At 53.5% G+C, this 12,336-nt stretch overlaps 38 non-coding genes across 38 annotated transcripts; 12 read left to right on the forward strand and 26 right to left on the reverse strand.

The window, feature by feature from the left end:
- Positions 1 to 111: 111 nt before the first annotated feature.
- On the reverse strand, positions 112 to 184 carry Trnav-aac. Its single transcript has one exon. It is a non-coding gene; the product is annotated as a tRNA-Val (tRNA).
- Positions 185 to 341: 157 nt separating this feature from the next.
- Positions 342 to 414, reverse strand: Trnav-cac. The gene has a single exon. It is a non-coding gene; the product is annotated as a tRNA-Val (tRNA).
- Positions 415 to 816: 402 nt separating this feature from the next.
- Trnap-agg lies at positions 817 to 888 on the forward strand. Its single transcript has one exon. It is a non-coding gene; the product is annotated as a tRNA-Pro (tRNA).
- Positions 889 to 1,082: 194 nt separating this feature from the next.
- On the reverse strand, positions 1,083 to 1,155 carry Trnav-aac. The gene has a single exon. It is a non-coding gene; the product is annotated as a tRNA-Val (tRNA).
- Positions 1,156 to 1,312: 157 nt separating this feature from the next.
- Trnav-cac lies at positions 1,313 to 1,385 on the reverse strand. Its single transcript has one exon. It is a non-coding gene; the product is annotated as a tRNA-Val (tRNA).
- Positions 1,386 to 1,787: 402 nt separating this feature from the next.
- Trnap-agg lies at positions 1,788 to 1,859 on the forward strand. The gene has a single exon. It is a non-coding gene; the product is annotated as a tRNA-Pro (tRNA).
- Positions 1,860 to 2,053: 194 nt separating this feature from the next.
- On the reverse strand, positions 2,054 to 2,126 carry Trnav-aac. Its single transcript has one exon. It is a non-coding gene; the product is annotated as a tRNA-Val (tRNA).
- A 157-nt stretch (positions 2,127 to 2,283) lies between these two features.
- Trnav-cac lies at positions 2,284 to 2,356 on the reverse strand. Its single transcript has one exon. It is a non-coding gene; the product is annotated as a tRNA-Val (tRNA).
- Positions 2,357 to 2,758: 402 nt separating this feature from the next.
- Positions 2,759 to 2,830, forward strand: Trnap-agg. The gene has a single exon. It is a non-coding gene; the product is annotated as a tRNA-Pro (tRNA).
- Positions 2,831 to 3,024: 194 nt separating this feature from the next.
- On the reverse strand, positions 3,025 to 3,097 carry Trnav-aac. Its single transcript has one exon. It is a non-coding gene; the product is annotated as a tRNA-Val (tRNA).
- A 157-nt stretch (positions 3,098 to 3,254) lies between these two features.
- Positions 3,255 to 3,327, reverse strand: Trnav-cac. Its single transcript has one exon. It is a non-coding gene; the product is annotated as a tRNA-Val (tRNA).
- A 402-nt stretch (positions 3,328 to 3,729) lies between these two features.
- Positions 3,730 to 3,801, forward strand: Trnap-agg. The gene has a single exon. It is a non-coding gene; the product is annotated as a tRNA-Pro (tRNA).
- Positions 3,802 to 3,995: 194 nt separating this feature from the next.
- Trnav-aac lies at positions 3,996 to 4,068 on the reverse strand. Its single transcript has one exon. It is a non-coding gene; the product is annotated as a tRNA-Val (tRNA).
- A 157-nt stretch (positions 4,069 to 4,225) lies between these two features.
- Trnav-cac lies at positions 4,226 to 4,298 on the reverse strand. The gene has a single exon. It is a non-coding gene; the product is annotated as a tRNA-Val (tRNA).
- Positions 4,299 to 4,700: 402 nt separating this feature from the next.
- On the forward strand, positions 4,701 to 4,772 carry Trnap-agg. The gene has a single exon. It is a non-coding gene; the product is annotated as a tRNA-Pro (tRNA).
- A 194-nt stretch (positions 4,773 to 4,966) lies between these two features.
- On the reverse strand, positions 4,967 to 5,039 carry Trnav-aac. The gene has a single exon. It is a non-coding gene; the product is annotated as a tRNA-Val (tRNA).
- Positions 5,040 to 5,196: 157 nt separating this feature from the next.
- Trnav-cac lies at positions 5,197 to 5,269 on the reverse strand. The gene has a single exon. It is a non-coding gene; the product is annotated as a tRNA-Val (tRNA).
- Positions 5,270 to 5,671: 402 nt separating this feature from the next.
- Positions 5,672 to 5,743, forward strand: Trnap-agg. Its single transcript has one exon. It is a non-coding gene; the product is annotated as a tRNA-Pro (tRNA).
- Positions 5,744 to 5,937: 194 nt separating this feature from the next.
- Positions 5,938 to 6,010, reverse strand: Trnav-aac. The gene has a single exon. It is a non-coding gene; the product is annotated as a tRNA-Val (tRNA).
- Positions 6,011 to 6,167: 157 nt separating this feature from the next.
- Positions 6,168 to 6,240, reverse strand: Trnav-cac. The gene has a single exon. It is a non-coding gene; the product is annotated as a tRNA-Val (tRNA).
- A 402-nt stretch (positions 6,241 to 6,642) lies between these two features.
- Positions 6,643 to 6,714, forward strand: Trnap-agg. Its single transcript has one exon. It is a non-coding gene; the product is annotated as a tRNA-Pro (tRNA).
- Positions 6,715 to 6,908: 194 nt separating this feature from the next.
- On the reverse strand, positions 6,909 to 6,981 carry Trnav-aac. Its single transcript has one exon. It is a non-coding gene; the product is annotated as a tRNA-Val (tRNA).
- A 157-nt stretch (positions 6,982 to 7,138) lies between these two features.
- On the reverse strand, positions 7,139 to 7,211 carry Trnav-cac. Its single transcript has one exon. It is a non-coding gene; the product is annotated as a tRNA-Val (tRNA).
- Positions 7,212 to 7,613: 402 nt separating this feature from the next.
- Positions 7,614 to 7,685, forward strand: Trnap-agg. The gene has a single exon. It is a non-coding gene; the product is annotated as a tRNA-Pro (tRNA).
- A 194-nt stretch (positions 7,686 to 7,879) lies between these two features.
- Trnav-aac lies at positions 7,880 to 7,952 on the reverse strand. Its single transcript has one exon. It is a non-coding gene; the product is annotated as a tRNA-Val (tRNA).
- A 157-nt stretch (positions 7,953 to 8,109) lies between these two features.
- On the reverse strand, positions 8,110 to 8,182 carry Trnav-cac. Its single transcript has one exon. It is a non-coding gene; the product is annotated as a tRNA-Val (tRNA).
- Positions 8,183 to 8,584: 402 nt separating this feature from the next.
- Trnap-agg lies at positions 8,585 to 8,656 on the forward strand. The gene has a single exon. It is a non-coding gene; the product is annotated as a tRNA-Pro (tRNA).
- Positions 8,657 to 8,850: 194 nt separating this feature from the next.
- On the reverse strand, positions 8,851 to 8,923 carry Trnav-aac. Its single transcript has one exon. It is a non-coding gene; the product is annotated as a tRNA-Val (tRNA).
- A 157-nt stretch (positions 8,924 to 9,080) lies between these two features.
- Trnav-cac lies at positions 9,081 to 9,153 on the reverse strand. The gene has a single exon. It is a non-coding gene; the product is annotated as a tRNA-Val (tRNA).
- Positions 9,154 to 9,555: 402 nt separating this feature from the next.
- Trnap-agg lies at positions 9,556 to 9,627 on the forward strand. Its single transcript has one exon. It is a non-coding gene; the product is annotated as a tRNA-Pro (tRNA).
- Positions 9,628 to 9,821: 194 nt separating this feature from the next.
- On the reverse strand, positions 9,822 to 9,894 carry Trnav-aac. The gene has a single exon. It is a non-coding gene; the product is annotated as a tRNA-Val (tRNA).
- A 157-nt stretch (positions 9,895 to 10,051) lies between these two features.
- Positions 10,052 to 10,124, reverse strand: Trnav-cac. Its single transcript has one exon. It is a non-coding gene; the product is annotated as a tRNA-Val (tRNA).
- A 402-nt stretch (positions 10,125 to 10,526) lies between these two features.
- On the forward strand, positions 10,527 to 10,598 carry Trnap-agg. Its single transcript has one exon. It is a non-coding gene; the product is annotated as a tRNA-Pro (tRNA).
- A 194-nt stretch (positions 10,599 to 10,792) lies between these two features.
- Trnav-aac lies at positions 10,793 to 10,865 on the reverse strand. The gene has a single exon. It is a non-coding gene; the product is annotated as a tRNA-Val (tRNA).
- Positions 10,866 to 11,022: 157 nt separating this feature from the next.
- On the reverse strand, positions 11,023 to 11,095 carry Trnav-cac. Its single transcript has one exon. It is a non-coding gene; the product is annotated as a tRNA-Val (tRNA).
- A 402-nt stretch (positions 11,096 to 11,497) lies between these two features.
- Positions 11,498 to 11,569, forward strand: Trnap-agg. The gene has a single exon. It is a non-coding gene; the product is annotated as a tRNA-Pro (tRNA).
- A 194-nt stretch (positions 11,570 to 11,763) lies between these two features.
- On the reverse strand, positions 11,764 to 11,836 carry Trnav-aac. The gene has a single exon. It is a non-coding gene; the product is annotated as a tRNA-Val (tRNA).
- A 157-nt stretch (positions 11,837 to 11,993) lies between these two features.
- Trnav-cac lies at positions 11,994 to 12,066 on the reverse strand. Its single transcript has one exon. It is a non-coding gene; the product is annotated as a tRNA-Val (tRNA).
- Positions 12,067 to 12,336: the final 270 nt, after the last annotated feature.

A 12,336-nucleotide genomic window follows, 5' to 3' on the forward strand; every position in this document is an offset into this window, starting at 1 on the left:
CGATGTGAGCAATTGACACTCGGGTCCGACGCGTGAAGGCGATTACGAAGGTTTCGGGTACAGATGGTAGCAGATGCATGTTAGTACGTCTTGCTTAAAGTGATGAAAAAGTGTTTCCGCCCGGGATCGAAACGGGGACCTTCTGCGTGTTAGGCAGACGTGATAACCGCTACACCACGGAAACTGCTTGTGTGCACCTTACTTCACAGACGACTTATAGTGATGTTGCCATCGTAACTAAAAAATTCAATAAATGTGGTACTTGCAAACGAAGGGACATGCAGCAGATCCACACACGACGTGGCTCATTGGAGGACAATACGACATAGGCAGGAAAATACTGTTCCCGCCCGGGATCGAACCGGGGACCTTCTGCGTGTGAAGCAGACGTGATAACCGCTACACTACGGAAACGACGGACCTGAGGAGTCCATCCTTGTTCACTCGAACTTGCCTCAGACTTTCTCTCGTCCGCGAATGCACACACGACAGTTCCTTTGTCAGCCTGGAACCCATCACAGCCGAGGGCTCAAGAAGTCTTCGGGGTGCTCGAGAGGGTGTCTGCCGTAGCACCCCTAACGAGATAGCGGCGTTTCGCGCAGTCGTTATTGCAAGTCATATCAGCAAAAGCAATCACTTTCTCAGCAGCAGGCAGTGCGAGCCCAGCGGCAGCTCTACATGAAGGTACCAATAGCCCAGGAAGGCCGCCGACCGCAGGAATTCGCGCCGCCCCCATCCCGCCAGCGTACACGAGACTTCCAGGGCACCCTGGACGACATCGAGGGACTGGAATAATTGGCATTCGCCGTGTCACAGGGCTCGTTGGTCTAGGGGTATGATTCCTGCTTAGGGTGCAGGAGGTCCCGGGTTCAAATCCCGGACGAGCCCTAGCGTTTTGTGCAAAGTGATCGCACGTCAGTGGCTGAGTCAGCGCAAAAAGCTCGCCGTCAATATCAAATGAATTTCTTATTCGATGTGAGCAATTGACACTCGGGTCCGACGCGTGAAGGCGATTACGAAGGTTTCGGGTACAGATGGTAGCAGATGCATGTTAGTACGTCTTGCTTAAAGTGATGAAAAAGTGTTTCCGCCCGGGATCGAAACGGGGACCTTCTGCGTGTTAGGCAGACGTGATAACCGCTACACCACGGAAACTGCTCGTGTGCACCTTACTTCACAGACGACTTATAGTGATGTTGCCATCGTAACTAAAAAATTCAATAAATGTGGTACTTGCAAACGAAGGGACATGCAGCAGATCCACACACGACGTGGCTCATTGGAGGACAATACGACATAGGCAGGAAAATACTGTTCCCGCCCGGGATCGAACCGGGGACCTTCTGCGTGTGAAGCAGACGTGATAACCGCTACACTACGGAAACGACGGACCTGAGGAGTCCATCCTTGTTCACTCGAACTTGCCTCAGACTTTCTCTCGTCCGCGAATGCACACACGACAGTTCCTTTGTCAGCCTGGAACCCATCACAGCCGAGGGCTGTAGAAGTCTTCGGGGTGCTCGAGAGGGTGTCTGCCGTAGCACCCCTAACGAGATAGCGGCGTTTCGCGCAGTCGTTATTGCAAGTCATATCAGCAAAAGCAATCACTTTCTCAGCAGCAGGCAGTGCGAGCCCAGCGGCAGCTCTACATGAAGGTACCAATAGCCCAGGAAGGCCGCCGACCGCAGGAATTCGCGCCGCCCCCATCCCGCCAGCGTACACGAGACTTCCAGGGCACCCTGGACGACATCGAGGGACTGGAATAATTGGCATTCGCCGTGTCACAGGGCTCGTTGGTCTAGGGGTATGATTCCTGCTTAGGGTGCAGGAGGTCCCGGGTTCAAATCCCGGACGAGCCCTAGCGTTTTGTGCAAAGTGATCGCACGTCAGTGGCTGAGTCAGCGCAAAAAGCTCGCCGTCAATATCAAATGAATTTCTTATTCGATGTGAGCAATTGACACTCGGGTCCGACGCGTGAAGGCGATTACGAAGGTTTCGGGTACAGATGGTAGCAGATGCATGTTAGTACGTCTTGCTTAAAGTGATGAAAAAGTGTTTCCGCCCGGGATCGAACCGGGGACCTTCTGCGTGTTAGGCAGACGTGATAACCGCTACACCACGGAAACTGCTTGTGTGCACCTTTCTTCACAGACGACTTATAGTGATGTTGCCATCGTAACTAAAAAATTCAATAAATGTGGTACTTGCAACCGAAGGGACATGCAGCAGAACCACACACGACGTGGCTCATTGGAGGACAATACGACATAGGCAGGAAAATACTGTTCCCGCCCGGGATCGAACCGGGGACCTTCTGCGTGTGAAGCAGACGTGATAACCGCTACACTACGGAAACGACGGACCTGAGGAGTCCATCCTTGTTCACTCGAACTTGCCTCAGACTTTCTCTCGTCCGCGAATGCACACACGACAGTTCCTTTGTCAGCCTGGAACCCATCACAGCCGAGGGCGCAAGAAGTCTTCGGGGTGCTCGAGAGGGTGTCTGCCGTAGCACCCCTAACGAGATAGCGGCGTTTCGCGCAGTCGTTATTGCAAGTCATATCAGCAAAAGCAATCACTTTCTCAGCAGCAGGCAGTGCGAGCCCAGCGGCAGCTCTACATGAAGGTACCAATAGCCCAGGAAGGCCGCCGACCGCAGGAATTCGCGCCGCCCCCATCCCGCCAGCGTACACGAGACTTCCAGGGCACCCTGGACGACATCGAGGGACTGGAATAATTGGCATTCGCCGTGTCACAGGGCTCGTTGGTCTAGGGGTATGATTCCTGCTTAGGGTGCAGGAGGTCCCGGGTTCAAATCCCGGACGAGCCCTAGCGTTTTGTGCAAAGTGATCGCACGTCAGTGGCTGAGTCAGCGCAAAAAGCTCGCCGTCAATATCAAATGAATTTCTTATTCGATGTGAGCAATTGACACTCGGGTCCGACGCGTGAAGGCGATTACGAAGGTTTCGGGTACAGATGGTAGCAGATGCATGTTAGTACGTCTTGCTTAAAGTGATGAAAAAGTGTTTCCGCCCGGGATCGAACCGGGGACCTTCTGCGTGTTAGGCAGACGTGATAACCGCTACACCACGGAAACTGCTTGTGTGCACCTTTCTTCACAGACGACTTATAGTGATGTTGCCATCGTAACTAAAAAATTCAATAAATGTGGTACTTGCAACCGAAGGGACATGCAGCAGAACCACACACGACGTGGCTCATTGGAGGACAATACGACATAGGCAGGAAAATACTGTTCCCGCCCGGGATCGAACCGGGGACCTTCTGCGTGTGAAGCAGACGTGATAACCGCTACACTACGGAAACGACGGACCTGAGGAGTCCATCCTTGTTCACTCGAACTTGCCTCAGACTTTCTCTCGTCCGCGAATGCACACACGACAGTTCCTTTGTCAGCCTGGAACCCATCACAGCCGAGGGCTCAAGAAGTCTTCGGGGTGCTCGAGAGGGTGTCTGCCGTAGCACCCCTAACGAGATAGCGGCGTTTCGCGCAGTCGTTATTGCAAGTCATATCAGCAAAAGCAATCACTTTCTCAGCAGCAGGCAGTGCGAGCCCAGCGGCAGCTCTACATGAAGGTACCAATAGCCCAGGAAGGCCGCCGACCGCAGGAATTCGCGCCGCCCCCATCCCGCCAGCGTACACGAGACTTCCAGGGCACCCTGGACGACATCGAGGGACTGGAATAATTGGCATTCGCCGTGTCACAGGGCTCGTTGGTCTAGGGGTATGATTCCTGCTTAGGGTGCAGGAGGTCCCGGGTTCAAATCCCGGACGAGCCCTAGCGTTTTGTGCAAAGTGATCGCACGTCAGTGGCTGAGTCAGCGCAAAAAGCTCGCCGTCAATATCAAATGAATTTCTTATTCGATGTGAGCAATTGACACTCGGGTCCGACGCGTGAAGGCGATTACGAAGGTTTCGGGTACAGATGGTAGCAGATGCATGTTAGTACGTCTTGCTTAAAGTGATGAAAAAGTGTTTCCGCCCGGGATCGAAACGGGGACCTTCTGCGTGTTAGGCAGACGTGATAACCGCTACACCACGGAAACTGCTTGTGTGCACCTTACTTCACAGACGACTTATAGTGATGTTGCCATCGTAACTAAAAAATTCAATAAATGTGGTACTTGCAAACGAAGGGACATGCAGCAGATCCACACACGACGTGGCTCATTGGAGGACAATACGACATAGGCAGGAAAATACTGTTCCCGCCCGGGATCGAACCGGGGACCTTCTGCGTGTGAAGCAGACGTGATAACCGCTACACTACGGAAACGACGGACCTGAGGAGTCCATCCTTGTTCACTCGAACTTGCCTCAGACTTTCTCTCGTCCGCGAATGCACACACGACAGTTCCTTTGTCAGCCTGGAACCCATCACAGCCGAGGGCTCAAGAAGTCTTCGGGGTGCTCGAGAGGGTGTCTGCCGTAGCACCCCTAACGAGATAGCGGCGTTTCGCGCAGTCGTTATTGCAAGTCATATCAGCAAAAGCAATCACTTTCTCAGCAGCAGGCAGTGCGAGCCCAGCGGCAGCTCTACATGAAGGTACCAATAGCCCAGGAAGGCCGCCGACCGCAGGAATTCGCGCCGCCCCCATCCCGCCAGCGTACACGAGACTTCCAGGGCACCCTGGACGACATCGAGGGACTGGAATAATTGGCATTCGCCGTGTCACAGGGCTCGTTGGTCTAGGGGTATGATTCCTGCTTAGGGTGCAGGAGGTCCCGGGTTCAAATCCCGGACGAGCCCTAGCGTTTTGTGCAAAGTGATCGCACGTCAGTGGCTGAGTCAGCGCAAAAAGCTCGCCGTCAATATCAAATGAATTTCTTATTCGATGTGAGCAATTGACACTCGGGTCCGACGCGTGAAGGCGATTACGAAGGTTTCGGGTACAGATGGTAGCAGATGCATGTTAGTACGTCTTGCTTAAAGTGATGAAAAAGTGTTTCCGCCCGGGATCGAAACGGGGACCTTCTGCGTGTTAGGCAGACGTGATAACCGCTACACCACGGAAACTGCTCGTGTGCACCTTACTTCACAGACGACTTATAGTGATGTTGCCATCGTAACTAAAAAATTCAATAAATGTGGTACTTGCAAACGAAGGGACATGCAGCAGATCCACACACGACGTGGCTCATTGGAGGACAATACGACATAGGCAGGAAAATACTGTTCCCGCCCGGGATCGAACCGGGGACCTTCTGCGTGTGAAGCAGACGTGATAACCGCTACACTACGGAAACGACGGACCTGAGGAGTCCATCCTTGTTCACTCGAACTTGCCTCAGACTTTCTCTCGTCCGCGAATGCACACACGACAGTTCCTTTGTCAGCCTGGAACCCATCACAGCCGAGGGCTGTAGAAGTCTTCGGGGTGCTCGAGAGGGTGTCTGCCGTAGCACCCCTAACGAGATAGCGGCGTTTCGCGCAGTCGTTATTGCAAGTCATATCAGCAAAAGCAATCACTTTCTCAGCAGCAGGCAGTGCGAGCCCAGCGGCAGCTCTACATGAAGGTACCAATAGCCCAGGAAGGCCGCCGACCGCAGGAATTCGCGCCGCCCCCATCCCGCCAGCGTACACGAGACTTCCAGGGCACCCTGGACGACATCGAGGGACTGGAATAATTGGCATTCGCCGTGTCACAGGGCTCGTTGGTCTAGGGGTATGATTCCTGCTTAGGGTGCAGGAGGTCCCGGGTTCAAATCCCGGACGAGCCCTAGCGTTTTGTGCAAACTGATCGCACGTCAGTGGCTGAGTCAGCGCAAAAAGCTCGCCGTCAATATCAAATGAATTTCTTATTCGATGTGAGCAATTGACACTCGGGTCCGACGCGTGAAGGCGATTACGAAGGTTTCGGGTACAGATGGTAGCAGATGCATGTTAGTACGTCTTGCTTAAAGTGATGAAAAAGTGTTTCCGCCCGGGATCGAAACGGGGACCTTCTGCGTGTTAGGCAGACGTGATAACCGCTACACCACGGAAACTGCTTGTGTGCACCTTACTTCACAGACGACTTATAGTGATGTTGCCATCGTAACTAAAAAATTCAATAAATGTGGTACTTGCAAACGAAGGGACATGCAGCAGATCCACACACGACGTGGCTCATTGGAGGACAATACGACATAGGCAGGAAAATACTGTTCCCGCCCGGGATCGAACCGGGGACCTTCTGCGTGTGAAGCAGACGTGATAACCGCTACACTACGGAAACGACGGACCTGAGGAGTCCATCCTTGTTCACTCGAACTTGCCTCAGACTTTCTCTCGTCCGCGAATGCACACACGACAGTTCCTTTGTCAGCCTGGAACCCATCACAGCCGAGGGCTCAAGAAGTCTTCGGGGTGCTCGAGAGGGTGTCTGCCGTAGCACCCCTAACGAGATAGCGGCGTTTCGCGCAGTCGTTATTGCAAGTCATATCAGCAAAAGCAATCACTTTCTCAGCAGCAGGCAGTGCGAGCCCAGCGGCAGCTCTACATGAAGGTACCAATAGCCCAGGAAGGCCGCCGACCGCAGGAATTCGCGCCGCCCCCATCCCGCCAGCGTACACGAGACTTCCAGGGCACCCTGGACGACATCGAGGGACTGGAATAATTGGCATTCGCCGTGTCACAGGGCTCGTTGGTCTAGGGGTATGATTCCTGCTTAGGGTGCAGGAGGTCCCGGGTTCAAATCCCGGACGAGCCCTAGCGTTTTGTGCAAAGTGATCGCACGTCAGTGGCTGAGTCAGCGCAAAAAGCTCGCCGTCAATATCAAATGAATTTCTTATTCGATGTGAGCAATTGACACTCGGGTCCGACGCGTGAAGGCGATTACGAAGGTTTCGGGTACAGATGGTAGCAGATGCATGTTAGTACGTCTTGCTTAAAGTGATGAAAAAGTGTTTCCGCCCGGGATCGAACCGGGGACCTTCTGCGTGTTAGGCAGACGTGATAACCGCTACACCACGGAAACTGCTTGTGTGCACCTTACTTCACAGACGACTTATAGTGATGTTGCCATCGTAACTAAAAAATTCAATAAATGTGGTACTTGCAAACGAAGGGACATGCAGCAGATCCACACACGACGTGGCTCATTGGAGGACAATACGACATAGGCAGGAAAATACTGTTCCCGCCCGGGATCGAACCGGGGACCTTCTGCGTGTGAAGCAGACGTGATAACCGCTACACTACGGAAACGACGGACCTGAGGAGTCCATCCTTGTTCACTCGAACTTGCCTCAGACTTTCTCTCGTCCGCGAATGCACACACGACAGTTCCTTTGTCAGCCTGGAACCCATCACAGCCGAGGGCTCAAGAAGTCTTCGGGGTGCTCGAGAGGGTGTCTGCCGTAGCACCCCTAACGAGATAGCGGCGTCTCGCGCAGTCGTTATTGCAAGTCATATCAGCAAAAGCAATCACTTTCTCAGCAGCAGGCAGTGCGAGCCCAGCGGCAGCTCTACATGAAGGTACCAATAGCCCAGGAAGGCCGCCGACCGCAGGAATTCGCGCCGCCCCCATCCCGCCAGCGTACACGAGACTTCCAGGGCACCCTGGACGACATCGAGGGACTGGAATAATTGGCATTCGCCGTGTCACAGGGCTCGTTGGTCTAGGGGTATGATTCCTGCTTAGGGTGCAGGAGGTCCCGGGTTCAAATCCCGGACGAGCCCTAGCGTTTTGTGCAAACTGATCGCACGTCAGTGGCTGAGTCAGCGCAAAAAGCTCGCCGTCAATATCAAATGAATTTCTTATTCGATGTGAGCAATTGACACTCGGGTCCGACGCGTGAAGGCGATTACGAAGGTTTCGGGTACAGATGGTAGCAGATGCATGTTAGTACGTCTTGCTTAAAGTGATGAAAAAGTGTTTCCGCCCGGGATCGAAACGGGGACCTTCTGCGTGTTAGGCAGACGTGATAACCGCTACACCACGGAAACTGCTTGTGTGCACCTTACTTCACAGACGACTTATAGTGATGTTGCCATCGTAACTAAAAAATTCAATAAATGTGGTACTTGCAAACGAAGGGACATGCAGCAGATCCACACACGACGTGGCTCATTGGAGGACAATACGACATAGGCAGGAAAATACTGTTCCCGCCCGGGATCGAACCGGGGACCTTCTGCGTGTGAAGCAGACGTGATAACCGCTACACTACGGAAACGACGGACCTGAGGAGTCCATCCTTGTTCACTCGAACTTGCCTCAGACTTTCTCTCGTCCGCGAATGCACACACGACAGTTCCTTTGTCAGCCTGGAACCCATCACAGCCGAGGGCTCAAGAAGTCTTCGGGGTGCTCGAGAGGGTGTCTGCCGTAGCACCCCTAACGAGATAGCGGCGTTTCGCGCAGTCGTTATTGCAAGTCATATCAGCAAAAGCAATCACTTTCTCAGCAGCAGGCAGTGCGAGCCCAGCGGCAGCTCTACATGAAGGTACCAATAGCCCAGGAAGGCCGCCGACCGCAGGAATTCGCGCCGCCCCCATCCCGCCAGCGTACACGAGACTTCCAGGGCACCCTGGACGACATCGAGGGACTGGAATAATTGGCATTCGCCGTGTCACAGGGCTCGTTGGTCTAGGGGTATGATTCCTGCTTAGGGTGCAGGAGGTCCCGGGTTCAAATCCCGGACGAGCCCTAGCGTTTTGTGCAAAGTGATCGCACGTCAGTGGCTGAGTCAGCGCAAAAAGCTCGCCGTCAATATCAAATGAATTTCTTATTCGATGTGAGCAATTGACACTCGGGTCCGACGCGTGAAGGCGATTACGAAGGTTTCGGGTACAGATGGTAGCAGATGCATGTTAGTACGTCTTGCTTAAAGTGATGAAAAAGTGTTTCCGCCCGGGATCGAAACGGGGACCTTCTGCGTGTTAGGCAGACGTGATAACCGCTACACCACGGAAACTGCTTGTGTGCACCTTACTTCACAGACGACTTATAGTGATGTTGCCATCGTAACTAAAAAATTCAATAAATGTGGTACTTGCAAACGAAGGGACATGCAGCAGATCCACACACGACGTGGCTCATTGGAGGACAATACGACATAGGCAGGAAAATACTGTTCCCGCCCGGGATCGAACCGGGGACCTTCTGCGTGTGAAGCAGACGTGATAACCGCTACACTACGGAAACGACGGACCTGAGGAGTCCATCCTTGTTCACTCGAACTTGCCTCAGACTTTCTCTCGTCCGCGAATGCACACACGACAGTTCCTTTGTCAGCCTGGAACCCATCACAGCCGAGGGCTGTAGAAGTCTTCGGGGTGCTCGAGAGGGTGTCTGCCGTAGCACCCCTAACGAGATAGCGGCGTTTCGCGCAGTCGTTATTGCAAGTCATATCAGCAAAAGCAATCACTTTCTCAGCAGCAGGCAGTGCGAGCCCAGCGGCAGCTCTACATGAAGGTACCAATAGCCCAGGAAGGCCGCCGACCGCAGGAATTCGCGCCGCCCCCATCCCGCCAGCGTACACGAGACTTCCAGGGCACCCTGGACGACATCGAGGGACTGGAATAATTGGCATTCGCCGTGTCACAGGGCTCGTTGGTCTAGGGGTATGATTCCTGCTTAGGGTGCAGGAGGTCCCGGGTTCAAATCCCGGACGAGCCCTAGCGTTTTGTGCAAAGTGATCGCACGTCAGTGGCTGAGTCAGCGCAAAAAGCTCGCCGTCAATATCAAATGAATTTCTTATTCGATGTGAGCAATTGACACTCGGGTCCGACGCGTGAAGGCGATTACGAAGGTTTCGGGTACAGATGGTAGCAGATGCATGTTAGTACGTCTTGCTTAAAGTGATGAAAAAGTGTTTCCGCCCGGGATCGAAACGGGGACCTTCTGCGTGTTAGGCAGACGTGATAACCGCTACACCACGGAAACTGCTTGTGTGCACCTTACTTCACAGACGACTTATAGTGATGTTGCCATCGTAACTAAAAAATTCAATAAATGTGGTACTTGCAAACGAAGGGACATGCAGCAGATCCACACACGACGTGGCTCATTGGAGGACAATACGACATAGGCAGGAAAATACTGTTCCCGCCCGGGATCGAACCGGGGACCTTCTGCGTGTGAAGCAGACGTGATAACCGCTACACTACGGAAACGACGGACCTGAGGAGTCCATCCTTGTTCACTCGAACTTGCCTCAGACTTTCTCTCGTCCGCGAATGCACACACGACAGTTCCTTTGTCAGCCTGGAACCCATCACAGCCGAGGGCTCAAGAAGTCTTCGGGGTGCTCGAGAGGGTGTCTGCCGTAGCACCCCTAACGAGATAGCGGCGTTTCGCGCAGTCGTTATTGCAAGTCATATCAGCAAAAGCAATCACTTTCTCAGCAGCAGGCAGTGCGAGCCCAGCGGCAGCTCTACATGAAGGTACCAATAGCCCAGGAAGGCCGCCGACCGCAGGAATTCGCGCCGCCCCCATCCCGCCAGCGTACACGAGACTTCCAGGGCACCCTGGACGACATCGAGGGACTGGAATAATTGGCATTCGCCGTGTCACAGGGCTCGTTGGTCTAGGGGTATGATTCCTGCTTAGGGTGCAGGAGGTCCCGGGTTCAAATCCCGGACGAGCCCTAGCGTTTTGTGCAAAGTGATCGCACGTCAGTGGCTGAGTCAGCGCAAAAAGCTCGCCGTCAATATCAAATGAATTTCTTATTCGATGTGAGCAATTGACACTCGGGTCCGACGCGTGAAGGCGATTACGAAGGTTTCGGGTACAGATGGTAGCAGATGCATGTTAGTACGTCTTGCTTAAAGTGATGAAAAAGTGTTTCCGCCCGGGATCGAACCGGGGACCTTCTGCGTGTTAGGCAGACGTGATAACCGCTACACCACGGAAACTGCTCGTGTGCACCTTACTTCACAGACGACTTATAGTGATGTTGCCATCGTAACTAAAAAATTCAATAAATGTGGTACTTGCAAACGAAGGGACATGCAGCAGATCCACACACGACGTGGCTCATTGGAGGACAATACGACATAGGCAGGAAAATACTGTTCCCGCCCGGGATCGAACCGGGGACCTTCTGCGTGTGAAGCAGACGTGATAACCGCTACACTACGGAAACGACGGACCTGAGGAGTCCATCCTTGTTCACTCGAACTTGCCTCAGACTTTCTCTCGTCCGCGAATGCACACACGACAGTTCCTTTGTCAGCCTGGAACCCATCACAGCCGAGGGCTCAAGAAGTCTTCGGGGTGCTCGAGAGGGTGTCTGCCGTAGCACCCCTAACGAGATAGCGGCGTTTCGCGCAGTCGTTATTGCAAGTCATATCAGCAAAAGCAATCACTTTCTCAGCAGCAGGCAGTGCGAGCCCAGCGGCAGCTCTACATGAAGGTACCAATAGCCCAGGAAGGCCGCCGACCGCAGGAATTCGCGCCGCCCCCATCCCGCCAGCGTACACGAGACTTCCAGGGCACCCTGGACGACATCGAGGGACTGGAATAATTGGCATTCGCCGTGTCACAGGGCTCGTTGGTCTAGGGGTATGATTCCTGCTTAGGGTGCAGGAGGTCCCGGGTTCAAATCCCGGACGAGCCCTAGCGTTTTGTGCAAACTGATCGCACGTCAGTGGCTGAGTCAGCGCAAAAAGCTCGCCGTCAATATCAAATGAATTTCTTATTCGATGTGAGCAATTGACACTCGGGTCCGACGCGTGAAGGCGATTACGAAGGTTTCGGGTACAGATGCTAGCAGATGCATGTTAGTACGTCTTGCTTAAAGTGATGAAAAAGTGTTTCCGCCCGGGATCGAAACGGGGACCTTCTGCGTGTTAGGCAGACGTGATAACCGCTACACCACGGAAACTGCTTGTGTGCACCTTACTTCACAGACGACTTATAGTGATGTTGCCATCGTAACTAAAAAATTCAATAAATGTGGTACTTGCAAACGAAGGGACATGCAGCAGATCCACACACGACGTGGCTCATTGGAGGACAATACGACATAGGCAGGAAAATACTGTTCCCGCCCGGGATCGAACCGGGGACCTTCTGCGTGTGAAGCAGACGTGATAACCGCTACACTACGGAAACGACGGACCTGAGGAGTCCATCCTTGTTCACTCGAACTTGCCTCAGACTTTCTCTCGTCCGCGAATGCACACACGACAGTTCCTTTGTCAGCCTGGAACCCATCACAGCCGAGGGCTCAAGAAGTCTTCGGGGTGCTCGAGAGGGTGTCTGCCGTAGCACCCCTAACGAGATAGCGGCGTTTCGCGCAGTCGTTATTGCAAGTCATATCAGCAAAAGCAATCACTTTCTCAGCAGCAGGCAGTGCGAGCCCAGCGGCAGCTCTACATGAAG

This window comes from Schistocerca americana, chromosome 2 (assembly GCF_021461395.2).
Source record: "Schistocerca americana isolate TAMUIC-IGC-003095 chromosome 2, iqSchAmer2.1, whole genome shotgun sequence".
Taxonomy (NCBI): Eukaryota; Metazoa; Arthropoda; class Insecta; order Orthoptera; family Acrididae; genus Schistocerca; species Schistocerca americana.